A 14,147-nucleotide genomic window follows, 5' to 3' on the forward strand; every position below is an offset into this window, starting at 1 on the left:
ATGGTGAGTCGTGCATGGATGTCAAAAATGTTCGTAAGTGGTGTAGAGAGTTTGCAGCTGGTCGGACCGAAATTCCCGACGAACAAAGGAGCGGGAGACCGTCAATTTCTGAGGAGACAGTGTTGACGGTTAAGGATCACCCTGGATAACCCTGGATGATCTCTGCACGTTGGTTCCTGAGGTTTCCCGAAGAACCACTCACAGAATTTTAACGTAAACGTAAAACTACCGGAAGGTGTGCGCAAGATGGGTGCCACGCATGCTGACTGAGGACCACTTGCGGCAACGAGTTGATGCTTCCCGCGCATTTCTTAACCGCCTTGCAGCCGAACAGGACAACTTTCTGGGCTCAGTTGTCACGGGTGACGAAATCTGGGCATACCACTTTACACCTGAGACCAAGCAACTATCACGCCGTTAGCGGCATCCGTCTTCGCGAAAGCCGCGGAAATTCAAACACAGTCTGCCGGTAAAGTCATGACAACTGTTTTTGGGATCGGAATGGGGTATTGTTGGTTGACTTTATACCCACTGGGACCACAATTAACGCTGACACGTAGTGTGAGACTGTGAAAAAACTCAAACCGTCATTTCGGAACCGGAGAAGAGGAATGTTGAGCAAGGGCGTACACATTCTCCATGACAACGCTCGCCCACACATCGCTCGGCAATCCGTTGCTCTTCTGCAACAGTTTCAGTGGAACATAATCAGCCACCCACCCTATAGTTCTGACTTGACGCCCAGTAACTATCACCTGTTCCCTAAGTTAAAAGAACATTTGGCCGGAAAGCGATTCAGTTCCGACGACGAGGTGAAAGAAAAGGTTCATAACTTTTTGAACAGCATGGCGGCGAGCTGGTATGACACGGGCATACAAAAACTGCCACAGCGTCTACAAAAATGCGTCGACAGAAATGGTGATTATGTCGAAAAATAGCTAAATGTTGAAGGTATAAACTGATGTAAACCATTGTAGAAATAAACAGGTCTATGTAGCTATAAAAAAAAATAGGAGATCTTACTTTTGGGATTACCCTCGTATTTACCGCTAACCTGGTAGCACTGTATAATTTAGAGACGTTACAGAGCAGCCTCTTTGAAAAAGTGAATAAATATTTTGAATAACAAGGTGAAACGTACAGTCTAACTTCATATACAGTGTGATGTGTGATTCACGATTAGAAATGCCAGTTAATAAGCGAAAGTTACTTCATGCATGTATTTCATTGTTGCCGCGTTCGGCTGTACTTTCTGAGAACAGACAAGGTCCGATAGTCACATGGGCGAAAGTGAATTGACACCAACACATTTCCGCATAGCCTGTGAGACACAGGAGTTCCCAGTGCGGTAGAGGAGTCCGGTTTCGCAGTGGGTGGAGGACAGGCGAGGCGAGGGACCGCTCTCTGAAAGTTTACGTAAGGCCTCGAGGTGGCAGCTCGCTTCCCGGAAGATTGCTGAACTACGTTTGGAGAGCGCTGTTTCGCTTGTGTTAGGGACAACACGAAAATTGCATCCTGAAGATTCAAACAAGAATGCTACAGACAGCCTTTTACCTTCCTCATACCTCTGCAAGAGATGGGATCGAAATGCCGAAGATGATTACCTCGAATGTAAAGGAAAATTGAGCTTGGAGTCATTATTCGATTAGGGGGTCAGTATTACAAGGAAAACGATGGAGAAGGGTTAACCTTAGACATTCTGACTATTTGAACATCATGTCTAGCTGCTGATGTTACCACTAGTAATATTTACGTATTTCGTTTTAGTTCTGTCCACTGCATCACATACAGTACAGCGTACCTTATGATATAACACATCTTAGACCTACGCTATTTACACGGTCCATTGACCGTCGCCTATGTTCGACGTCAGCGTGATACAAACACTCACAGACGAAGGAAGCAGCACTGCAATGGAGGGTACATAAAGCGCGTCGGGAGGTGGAGGACGTGGAAAACGGTCCAGTCGCTGTCGTAAAGCGGAAATGGAGTGATTCATCTGACGTACAAGACGACTTGATCATTCGATTTCGGACCAAGGATGGAAACATTTCCGGAACGACCAAGTTTATAAGCAGTTCTCGTGCCGCTGTAGTTAAAGTATATCGTGAATGCCAAACTAGTGCTATCCGAAACGGGTGCCAAGGCAACTGAGGTGCACCACAGGCTACAGATGACAGGGGTGAGCGATGGCTGTGGAAATGTGTACGAGCAAGCAGACGTGCAACTGTTGAGCAACTGACCACCCCTATGAATCAAGGGGCTAGCAACATTGTTTCCTCAATCACCGTTCAGCGATTGATTGATTGATTGATTGATTGACTGATTCAACGTTGCTGCGTAGGGCCTTCTGCAGCAGAAGCCTGTTTCATGCACCCATGCTGACTGATATTCATCGGCGACCGACGCAGGCTGGAATTTGCACGCCTTTGCTGCAAGTGGGCGTCCACTGAGTGGCGACAAGTGTCCTTTTTAGACGAATCACGTTTTATGCTCCATCGGACAGCTGGCCGTTGTCGTGTACGGCGTAAAAAGTCTGAAAGCAAACACTCCGCCACAATCGTCAGAAGGATCCAGGACGTAGGTGGTAGCGTTAAGGCTTAACGGATGTTTTCGTGGCATTCCATGGGTGATTATCGTCATTCTGGGAGGCACGAAGGATCAATGCAAGTATGCATCTGTCCTTGGGGACAACGTCCACCCTTTCATGCAGTTTGGTCGACACAATGGCATCTACCAGCAGGACAATCCAATGTGTCACACAGCTCGCAGTGTGCGTGCGTGCTCCCTCGCCACCAAACTATCAGGATTTAAGCCCATCGAGAATATGCGGGACCATCTCGATCCGGCTGTTCGCGGCATATATCCTCGACCGAGAAACCTAGCACAGCTGGCCACAGCACTGGAGCCGGTGTGTTGGTTCTTCATGTATTGATTTTTATATATTGTGAAAAGTAGGATGCTTCACAAGTGGAAAATTATTTACGTCAGTGACTCGGTTGTGATACTTCTCGCAGTTAGTTTACCCGACACGATATTTTTATATTAAAAGACGCCTCAAACAAATGTTATTCCGAATTTGTAGACGGATGAATCAATTACTGCGGTAAAAATTTAAAACTAAGGAGATTCTCCTCGCGATTTAATTATTCGGAGATCAAACATGAGCGAATATTGCGATATTTATTATGACTCTGGGCCGTTGAGATTTAGAACAACGTTCCCCTATAAAATCTGCATAAACAGATAAATTTTCTCGCTTAATGAATATAGGCACTGGTACATACAAAATTTTATATCACTTTTACGTAATACTTAATTATACTTAGGCTAAATATAAGATGAAACTTCCACGTTTTAGTGCCTCGTCACAAAATGTCTTTTTACACTACGAAGAAACAAAAGTGAAAAGCGAGCGATCTTTTTGGAAAAAAAAACATTGCAGTTACATTCTCAGATCATATCAACTGATTGCAGAGTGTTCCTTATCTTTCTGAGATGATGATTACGATTCGTTACGTCAGTTTTCGCACATCTGCGAAGTTACTCAATATCATTTTTATCACGTTATTTGACGTACCGCCACATAGGCATGGATTCACATCCTTGACGGTACCTTCATGAACCTCATTGGTTCTCCTCTTTTACGTCTCGCAACGGTCCGTGCTGCAAAAGGAGGTTATTGAAGCTTTCGACAAGTGATCACATTAATGTGACCGGGTAGTATAATATTTCCGTTGACAATTACGTAACATGTTAGAATTTCACAATTAATACATAAATTTTGATCTGAAATATGTTTTACTAACCCGTGTTACAAACATAGGCTCTTTGTCAATACATGGGTGATACTTGCTTCTCTAAGTCTTGTTTGTGGTAGAGTTTGTAGTTTATATTAGAGTTTTATCAAAATGTGATATGTACCTTTTTGACACCTATTGGTGTTTGTACGCATTACATTAATATTATCTTGTGATCTTGTGCAGTGGTGGTTAATATCTCTGTTTTTTCATATTTTTTGTGCTCTTTGTCTACAATTTCTTATAAATGATAGTTCCCATCCATTGTGCCACAGTTTCCAACTTCACTAAGGCGAATGATGTTTGTGGTCGATCATGTCGAATGTTTTGGTAAGTCTAAGATTATGCCTGTTACTTTGTGCTTGACCTTGAAACTAGCGAGTTACTATCCACGAGCATACGTACCGTGGAGCAGTGGTGACGCCGGGCTCGTGCAAAATAGTGCAAGGCCTTCCCCAGAGATCGGTTCATAGTACCGTATACGATGTACACTGGTAATGTAGAAATTAGCAACTGTTAAACTGTTACAACCGGCAGATGGTTTATGCTCGATGCCCACGTCTCTCCATAACGCCTGCTATAGAACAGATTGTAATGTCTTAATACTGGATGCTTTGCTGGTTAGAAATCGATTTGCCCCTTCAGCCCGCAAATTCCAATCAGTATTTGTATTGTATTGTATGTTAAACGGGGACATAGAAACGACGGAGAGGCTCCGTCCCCGCCGCAGCCGCAGTGGTCCGCAACCCATAACGACCACCGCAGTCCACTTCACCCCTTCGCCACCCCATACCGAACCCAGGGTTATTGTGCGGTTCGGCACCCGGTGGACCCCCCCCCCCCCCCCCCCCCAGGGAACGCGTCACACCAGCCGAGTGTAACACCTATGTTTGCGTGGTAGAGTAATGGTGGTGTACGCGTACGTGGAGAACTTGTTTGCGCAGCAATCGCCGACATAGTGTAACTGAGGCGGAATAAGGGGAACCAGCCCGCATTCGCCGAGGCAGATGGAAAACCGCCTAAAAACCATCCACCGGATTTCGACACAAATTCGTGCTGGAGACCAGGCGCTCCTTCCCGCCCGGAAAGCCGTGCGTTAGACCGCACGGCCAACCGGGCGGGCTAATCAGTATTTACTTTCACCTATGTATAGTAGCTTTCCCCATGGGCCTGTAGTCTCGCATGGTTGATATCTGAGCTTCCTCGAAGACCAACTTGACACGTGGTTCCCACACCCCGTACTTATTTCGGGTGACAGAACTATAGATATACGTTCTCAATGCATTGGCCCATTGCGTTGGCCCATACTTGAAGCGCAAATCCCTCCACACTCCACATGCTCATCCAGTGCTGTTCATTTACGCGATCTCAGTAACTTACACCGCGATCTCTTACCTCAGGGTCATCGGGTAAGCACTCACCGGCTTAGACAAAACACAGTACCGCCGAGCGCTGCACGGTAGCACTGCACTGAGTACTGCAACTGAGCAGTTTCATCATCTGCGACCAGTGCTCTGCTCTTGCAGTGCTAGGATCAGATGGATTAACTTATGCAGTGCAGAATCCCTTGCTTGGAACCTTCAATTGCTCCGTAGATATGAAACGTCGCTGGGCTGACAATTGCGCAAATGTAGTGCCCACAGGCGGTAAAAATATTTTCTTATTGGTCGAAAATAACTATTCTTGTGTGTCTAATTAAATTTTCATGAAAGCGCTCTCACTTCCGCACTCAGAGCACATCAGTGTTTACATCAGAGACCATTACTGTCATGCAAGCTATGACAAAAAGAGAGCATATCAGAGTGTCGTTAAATGTACGGAGTACAGAGAATGTTAAGGTTAGGGGTTACGTGAAAATGAAGACATCAGGACAAGATGGAAAAGATAGAGGACGGCCTCAAATCAGTTCAAATACATGACTTTTTTTTAAAAAAAGTTAAATATTAGTTCTGAACAGACCAGCAACACAGAGAAACGACATCAAAGCTCTAAGTGATAAATTGGCAAAATTTTCCTTTTTTATATGTAATTGCATCTATTCTTCTAGAAATATACTACAGGGAAAAATATGAATACACTTGAAAGGCAACATCGATTTTGTGATATTGCAGTGCCTGTGTTATTCTGATTGCGATGCAGAGTTCCTCTGGACATGAATGCATCTCCAGTGGAACTTTGCATCGTAATCAGAATAATCGTATTTATCTGCCGATACCGGACAAGCGACTTTCAAGTACAACGTCTGACCTATACGGGAATATACATAGTGGATGTACGAATCCAGGTCGTAGATGTATGGTGGACGACGTATGGAAGTTTAGGTCTGGCCGTGAACGTGATGACTGGGTGTTGTGTGATGTCCTTAGGTTAGTTAGGTTTAAGTAGTTCTAAGTTCTAGGGGACTGATGACCATAGATGTTAAGTCCCATAGTGCTCAGAGCCATTTGAACCATTTGAACCGTGCACGGATAGCCAAAAGGTAAGGCAACCGCTCGCGATAAGCGGGAAATCTGTGTTCGAGTCCCAGTCCGGCACAAATTTTCATTGTCATCATTTCATTCCGTAGCTGATGGTTGTCATGATTGACAGTTGCGAATACACTTAATGTACATCTATTCCGATCCGATGATGTTATATGTCGCCTGTGAGATAGCAGATTTACTGATAATTGTTTCAACGTCGTCCGCCAACACATAGCGTAGCGGCATAGTTATCAGAGCACTATCAGTGTCTACCCTTTAATAATGAATGCTCACAGCCAAAAGGCTCGGTGTGGCGCAAACGTGTGAACCAGGCAGGAGACAATGCCACAGATACGCACTCGTGCTTCCTACAGCCAACTGAGCGAGTTTGAAATAGGTCAAATTGCGGCCTTCCGAGTGGCGGATTGGGACAATTGCCACCTACGTTGGACCTGTTGAGAAAGCTATGCAACGATGCTGGTATCAGTGGTCACGTGAACATTCTGACATCTGTAGGCAAGGTTCTAGACGTCTGTGTAGCACAGACGTCCACCAGAACCGTCGTATAGTAAGGGCAGCAGTGACAGACCGTGCAGCTATCACAGCACGGGCTTGTGAGCCCAGAGGTGTCAACACGAACTGTTTCGAACCGGGTATTAGCGGTGGCTCAAATGGCTCTGAGCACTATGGGACTTAACATCGGAGGTCATCAGTCCCCTAGAACTTAGACCTACTTAAACCTTACTAACCTAAGCACATCACACACATCCATGCCCGAGGCAGGCTTCGAACCTGCGACCGTAGCAGTCGCGCGGTTCCGCACTGAAGCGCCTAGAACCGCTCGGCCACCGCGGCCGGCTGCACGCAAGTGATGGTCGTTCGTGCCTACGACGTAGACCTTGTGAACAATGTCTCGTAGAGTGCATTCGTCCGAGACACAGTGGTCGCACCCTAAGGCTTATGGTCTAGGGTGTGATAACCTACAAGTCTCGTTCACGTTTGGTGTTTCTGGAGGGGACGCGAACTAGTGCAATGTTGTTAAACCTCGTCTTTTGCCTTTCTTGCAGCAGCAGGGCGAAAAGTTGTCGCAGCAGGTTAATGCTGGCCCAAACACTGCCTGCGAAACGCAACGTGCTCTGCAAGACGTGCACCAATTTCTCTGACCCTCACTGTCTCTACACTTGTCTCGAGGCGAACACGTATGGAATATGATGGGACAAGAAGTGACTCGTGCTACTCATTCTGCAACAACTCTTACAGAACCACGAGAATAGGTCGAGCAGTCGTGGACGGTCAGGGCCTGTATGGCTGTCCGTGGAGGGTACACCACGTACTAGTATGAGTGTATCAGCAAGAATCGACACTTCGTACTCGAGAACTGCTTCTGCTATTGATATGGAAACATAATCATTCCATGTACTTCTTATGCACTGTTGCAACAAGAAATCTTTAGTGAACTGGAAACCTCTAAGAGGGTGTACAAATTTTTATCCGACAGGTTATAACTGTAGTGTGAGAAGCACAACTGTTTATTCTATGACTGAGATATTAAGTGCAGTATTATCAGCATCACAGTGACGGCAGTGAAAATACTGAATTATGCCTCCTCTCGTTTGTATCCGCCATGTGCCAAGTGGGCATGTGAGATGTGAATGAATGACCACTTCATCTGCTATAAAAAGTTGACTTTATCTTTTTATAGAAGATTACTGGAAAGAGTTCCTACAGCCTCATGCTGATACGTATAAGACGTCAAAGCGAAATGTGTCGTAACTACCTGTGGTGCCTTTGTTCGTTATCTGTTGCACTATCCATGAAACATTTAAAAAAATTGGTACAGATAAATGGCCAACAAGAACGTAAGAAATGATTCACCCAAAGTTTTTATTATAACGATTGTAAATGTTCTGCATGTCCACCCTTCACACACGGCACGCATCTAATCGGTAGTTCGATTCTGCCCATGCCCGACCCACAGCATAGGAGTGACGGAAAAACAGCTGCGATGTCGTGTCGCAATACTCGAGATTCTGGGGTTGAGATGGAACATAAATGCTATTCTTGGTGTAATTTGACAAGAGAAAATCGCAAGGCGGCAAGCTGACTACCCTGGTAGCCATTCGTGTAGCACCAGGTCACCGGTCGCAGCACGGCCTATCCAGCAAGAAAGCAACGTTTCAGTCAGATAATCTCGTACAAAGCTGTAGAAATGCTGAAGAGCGCTATCTTGTTGTATTCCTCCTCTCAGTTTCGTGGCATGAATCGCAATTGGCAGACGAGAAGTGTCGCGGCACGACGTGACGTGGACTCGACTAATGCCTGAAGAAGTGCTGGAGGAAATTGAAACCATGAATCCCTCAGGGTTGTCCATAAACCCACAAGCGTACGAGAGGGTGGAGATGTCTTCTGAACAGCACGTTGCAAAGCATCCCAAACATGCTAAAAAATGTTCATGTCTGAGGAGTTTGGTGACCGGCGGAAGTGTTTAAACTAAGAAGAGTGTTATTGGAGCCACTCTGTAGCAATTCTGGAATAGCCCAAGTCCATCGGAACGCACAATGGACATGATGCAGGTGATCAGACAGGATATTTACGTACGTGTCACCTGTCAGAGTCGTAACTAGACGTATCAGGGATCCCATATCACTCCAGCTGCACATGTCCCACATCATTACAAAGACTCTACCACTTGAACAGTCCCCTGTTGACAAGCAGGATCCATAGTTTCATGAGGTTAACGTCCATCCACTCCACACAATTTGAAACGAGACTCGTCCGACCTGGCAACATGTTTCCAGTCATCAACAATCCAGTGTCGCTGTTGACGTGCCCAGGCGAGGCGTGAAGCTTTGTGTCGTGCAGTCAGCAAGGATACATGAGTGGGCCTTCGGCTCTGAAAGCCAATATCGATGACGTTTCGTTGAATGGTTCGCACGCTGACACTTGTTGATGACCCAGCACTGAAATCTGCAGCAATTTGCTAAAGGGTTGCATTTTTGACACGTTGAACGATTCTCTTCAGTCGTCGTTGGTTCGGTTCTAACAGGATCTTTTTCCGGCTGCAGCGATGTCGGAGATCTGATGTTTTACCAGTTTCCTGATATTCATGGTACACACGTGTAATGGTCGTACAGGAAAATCTGCACTTCATCACTACCTCGGAGATGCTGTGTCCAGACTATAACATCACTTTCAAACTCACTTAAATATTGATAATCTGCCATTGTAGCTGCAGTAACCGATCTAACAACTGCACCAGACACTTGCTGTCTTATATGGGCGTTGTCGACCGCAGCAGCATATTCTGCTTGTTTACATGTCTCTGTAATTGCATACGCATCCCTATGCTAGTTTCTTTGACTCTTCCGTGTAATTCCTTCAGGATTAAGGGCCTCTCCTTGAACCTACATCTTGTCCAGCGAAGCAGTGCTTAATGAAACAAAAGCCTCAGTGAGAATCTGATGCCAGCATCTGCTCCCGTCAGAGACTGAAGCCACAGAGACTGAGCCTCCCATGATCTGATAACAGAGCGTCGGAAAACTTCGCTTTTCTACTCTCTTGAGCGTTCCAGTGAGAAAAAGAATAAAAAAACTTAAACTTTTCTCAGCCAGTCAAACCGCGTAACTATTTTTCAGTCAACGAGACGACAGAAGATCAACTTTTCAAAACCCACTCCAAAGAAAATTTTGAAACTAACCATCTGCACATTCCCAGAGAGAGAGAGAGAGAAAGAGAGAGAGAGAGACTTCTGGTTGATAGCTGCCATGGCACCAGACTGTCACGACGTACCTGCATTCAGGAACTTTAGAATTCCATCGTCCAATTACTCTGGCGAACAAGAGAGTTGTGTTACAGGGCGTTGCAGCTGCTTTCATTGGGTCACGTAGATGTATCGTCCGTGGCTTCAGAAATAGTTTCGACCTGGTAAGGGCTGCGTATCTCATCCGAAACTATTCAAAGCGTCACCAAGAAAGGGTCTCTACAGAGATAAGGAGGAAACCTGCTAGTATCTGATCACCTCGGTTGCGCTTTGTTGCGGCATGCCCTTGCTAGAAAAGTGTCATGTTTAGCCAACATCTCGTCCAGCATACATGAGGAACCGTGTCTTGGGTTGGTAAGTGAAATCCTACCTGCAATCCACCCTGGGTGTAAGTGATGTCTGTCCTTTGAAGCTTTCAAACCCCCCCCCCCTCCCCTCTCCTACTGCCTCTACACCCCCATAGACTGCAAGTGCGAGGTACCTTTTTACTGTGAAAGGACGCGCGTTATGCGTTATGGCAAGTCATATTGAACGCTGCACTACACTTTTTCAGGGATGAAGCCGTCTGCTGACATGATGGAAACTTCCTTCCATTAGTGGAATTCCGTTCACCTGCAGATCCAGCTTTTCCGAGGTAATGAACGTTAGTGAAATTAGTCAGCGAGACCGATGCTTTGATAAGAAATATGATGTGACGGACTGATATTCGATATTAGAAGTTTGGTACAAACGAGCACAGCATTTCAGAATACTCCTTTTATCGAAGGGCCTCATTTTTTTTTCAAGGGCTTGCTCACGCAGTCAACTACGGTAGTAATATTGGTTTAACGTGGAAAAAATAAATAAATTATTGTCGATAGTTCTACCACTTTGTTCACCTAATATGAGTTTAATCGGAGCTGTAGATACAAACAATATAACAGTTGAATTCACATATGTGGCCTATGATCGCTTAAATCAGTCATGCCTCATTGTACGAGGGCTGCTTTTCTTTCAACCTCCGATCGGCCGCGAAGTAGAAACCACAGTGGAAATCGAAAACGTTTCATTTACAACGTTTATCTGCACCTTCCAACTACTTCCCTATAGTCACCGCTTCGACACAGACATTTGTCATAATGTAATAGCAACTTTCCAGTAGCCTCGTCATAAAACACAGCCGCCTGTAAATTCCGCCAATTCCCTATGCTGTTCTACAGCCCGTTGTCTGTGCCAAAATGCTGTCCTCAAAGCCAGTCCATGTGAGCCAAGAGATAAAAATCAGAGGGAGCCTAGTCTGGACTGTATGGTAGTGATCAAACACGTTCCATTAAAAACGCTGCAGGAGCCTCTTAGTTAAATTGCAGTGTGAGGCCGAGAATTGTCATCCAGAAGAAAAAGGATCACAGTTACGTTATGCGGGCTGCATGAAATCGGGCGAATCCTATCAGCAGGCACTCAGATGTGGCGGCTGATACTACTTTCTAGCCATTTTTACCTGCTCACTGTGCGCTCGGAACGTAATGTGCGACTTGACGCAAAAGACAGGCGTAGCATACTTACTACACAACACAGCTGCAAAAAGCCTCACAGAATTTTCACTGTGGTTTTTAATTTGGTGAACGACCAGTGAAAGGTGGCTACACTGAGCCACAGCGCCAGAGATTGCGACAAAGAGTTTTATTCCGCCGCCTCCACTGGCAGTGCTTGTTGAGATGTGGCAGTAGTCAGTGCTTGTTGAGAAGTAGTAGGAGTCAAGTCGTTGAGATGTCGTCGTAGTGAGCGCTTATGCAGATCTTGCTGAGAGGATATTGATAGCTGTGTTATTTGTGGCCATGTTGTATGCAGTTGTTTGATGGGCTAGACGGCAGATGTTGTGCGAATGGAGATATTTTAATGATCAGAGTGCTTTTCGTCAATATATATGAAGGTAAAAAAAAATTCCTTTTTTTTCATTATGTCTTAAACAATGCTTCGTCACAGGTTCAGTCAACAAAGCATCTGGCTCGTGTTCTTGTATTAGAGTGTAATTCTGGTTTTCTTGCCCAATTATAGTATTTCTATTTTTTTTAAATTACTTCAGTATAAATGGTATTTAAAATTTCTTGTCTTATTGAAGAAGAACCGTGCCAGATGTGTACGTTGAATCACACTTCCACACACAGAACAGTTACACTTGTGCTTTGGTTTCGTACGTTTTATAGTTGCTGGGGACTTAATTAATTAATTGTGTTAACGAAAATTTTCTTTCATTCTTTGTTGTTATTCTATGCAGTCAGATTGCGTACTAAAACTAGTCAGGGCCAATCGTTTACAAGACTTCGTAATCGAACAGACAACTACTAAAAAATTAAAAGTATTTGCATCGCATTCATTAATATTTAATTAAGCCCCCATGCTCGTGGCGACCGCTGCTTCGGATCGTCCCTTGGAATTCTTCTGATTGTAAAAATAGTAGACAGTAGTATTGTTGTCGTAATTTGTAGTTTAGTAATTGTAGTCAAAAAATGGCTCTGAGCACTATGGGACTTGACATCTATGGTCATCAGTCCCCTAGAACTTAGAACTACTTAAACCTAACTAACCTAAGGACAGCACACAACACCCAGCCATCACGAGGCAGAGAAAATCCCTGACCCCGCCGGGAATCGAACCCGGGAACCCGGGCGTGGGAAGCGAGAACGCTACCGCACGACCACGAGATGCGGGCAATTGTAGTCTATATTGCATGTGTAGATTTGGTAATTGTCATTCTTCTAATGGTATTTTTTGCAGAATTTAATTTTTGTTGTCTTGTATACGGGTTTGACAATTTTGTGCAGTTAGGAATATTTCAATTGTTCGTTAATCGTGTTTGAGGGAAGCATTTCGTGTGAATGATATTGTTGGTGATAAAGTGTCATTGTGTGTGATTTTCGTATAGTGACGAGTTTTGTATGTTTTGTAAATGATTACGCGATCGATGAAAAAGGCAAAAATGATGAATAGTGAGAATGACGAAATTGTTAACATGGCGAACTCGCCAACACAGGAGAACAGTGTGATGAATAATGAAGTTGAAAACAATTTAATAAGTCGGGAAAATAGTCCGGAACCATTTCAAAATTTTTCACAATCAAAAAATTTTCAGAATACGAGATTAATGACAGAAGATTCTGGAATAGTATCGAACACAGATAGCTTTACAGCTATGACGAAGGAAACGGGTTTTGCGGGAAATGTTAAGGGCGAAAAGAATTTTGAACCAGTTAATACGGAGCAGTTGATGGGTGTAATATTAAATTTGGGATCCGAATTAAAAACACGGTTAGACTCACAAATAGGAACAATGGAAACACGGTTAGACACACTGGGATCACAGTTACGATCTGAAATTAAAGCTGATATGGGAACAATGGAAACACGGTTAGACTCACTGGGATCACCGTTGGGATCACATATAGGAACAATTAAAAAAGAGATGGGAACTTTGGCAACACGTTTAGAAACTGATATGGGAACAATGGAAACACGGTTAGACTCACTGGGATCACAGTTGGGATCACAAATAGGAACAATTAAAACAGAGATGGAAACAATGGAAACACGTTTAGATTCACGAATAGGGACATGTTTCAAAAACATGAAAGATGAATTAAAGAAAGAAATTAGAGAAAAAGTACAACCGATTTTGAATTCTCACAATAATAGATTAATTGCAGTAGAGATTAGACAAAGGGAACAAGATAGAGAACAGGAGGAAAGAGATCGCGTGATAGTACAGAAATTTTCAGAGTTAAATTTACAACGTGCACACGATAAAGAAGAAATATTTGAGAGAATCGAGGAATCCGTACCAAATGACAGAATAAACAACCTAACACAACAATATGAACGGTTAACTACCAAATGTGTTAAAACTGAAACCCGAGTCGCGACACTTACAGAAGACGTAAATAAACAGAAAGAACAAATAGATTTATCGGAAAGAGTTGAGGAGATTTCAGATAAATTGACAAGTCTTAGTTTAAATGGGGACAGGGATTCCGATGATACAGCACCATTGCCATTTGCAGAAACCGAAGAGTACCAGAACATAAATAAGCATGCTGAAAATCAGGGAAAATTTAATGAACGCGACAAAAGGGAATTTGAGGCATTACGAAA

The 14,147-nt window shown here is 44.2% G+C and overlaps 1 protein-coding gene across 1 annotated transcript in view; it reads left to right on the plus strand.

Annotated features, from left to right (window-relative positions):
• Positions 1-14,147, plus strand: part of LOC124788894 (phenoloxidase-activating factor 2-like) — a 450,082-nt gene that overhangs the window by 113,505 nt on the left and 322,430 nt on the right. The gene's annotated exons all lie outside the window — the stretch shown is intronic.

The sequence above is a fragment of the Schistocerca piceifrons genome, chromosome 3, assembly GCF_021461385.2.
Source record: "Schistocerca piceifrons isolate TAMUIC-IGC-003096 chromosome 3, iqSchPice1.1, whole genome shotgun sequence".
Taxonomy (NCBI): domain Eukaryota; kingdom Metazoa; phylum Arthropoda; class Insecta; order Orthoptera; family Acrididae; genus Schistocerca; species Schistocerca piceifrons.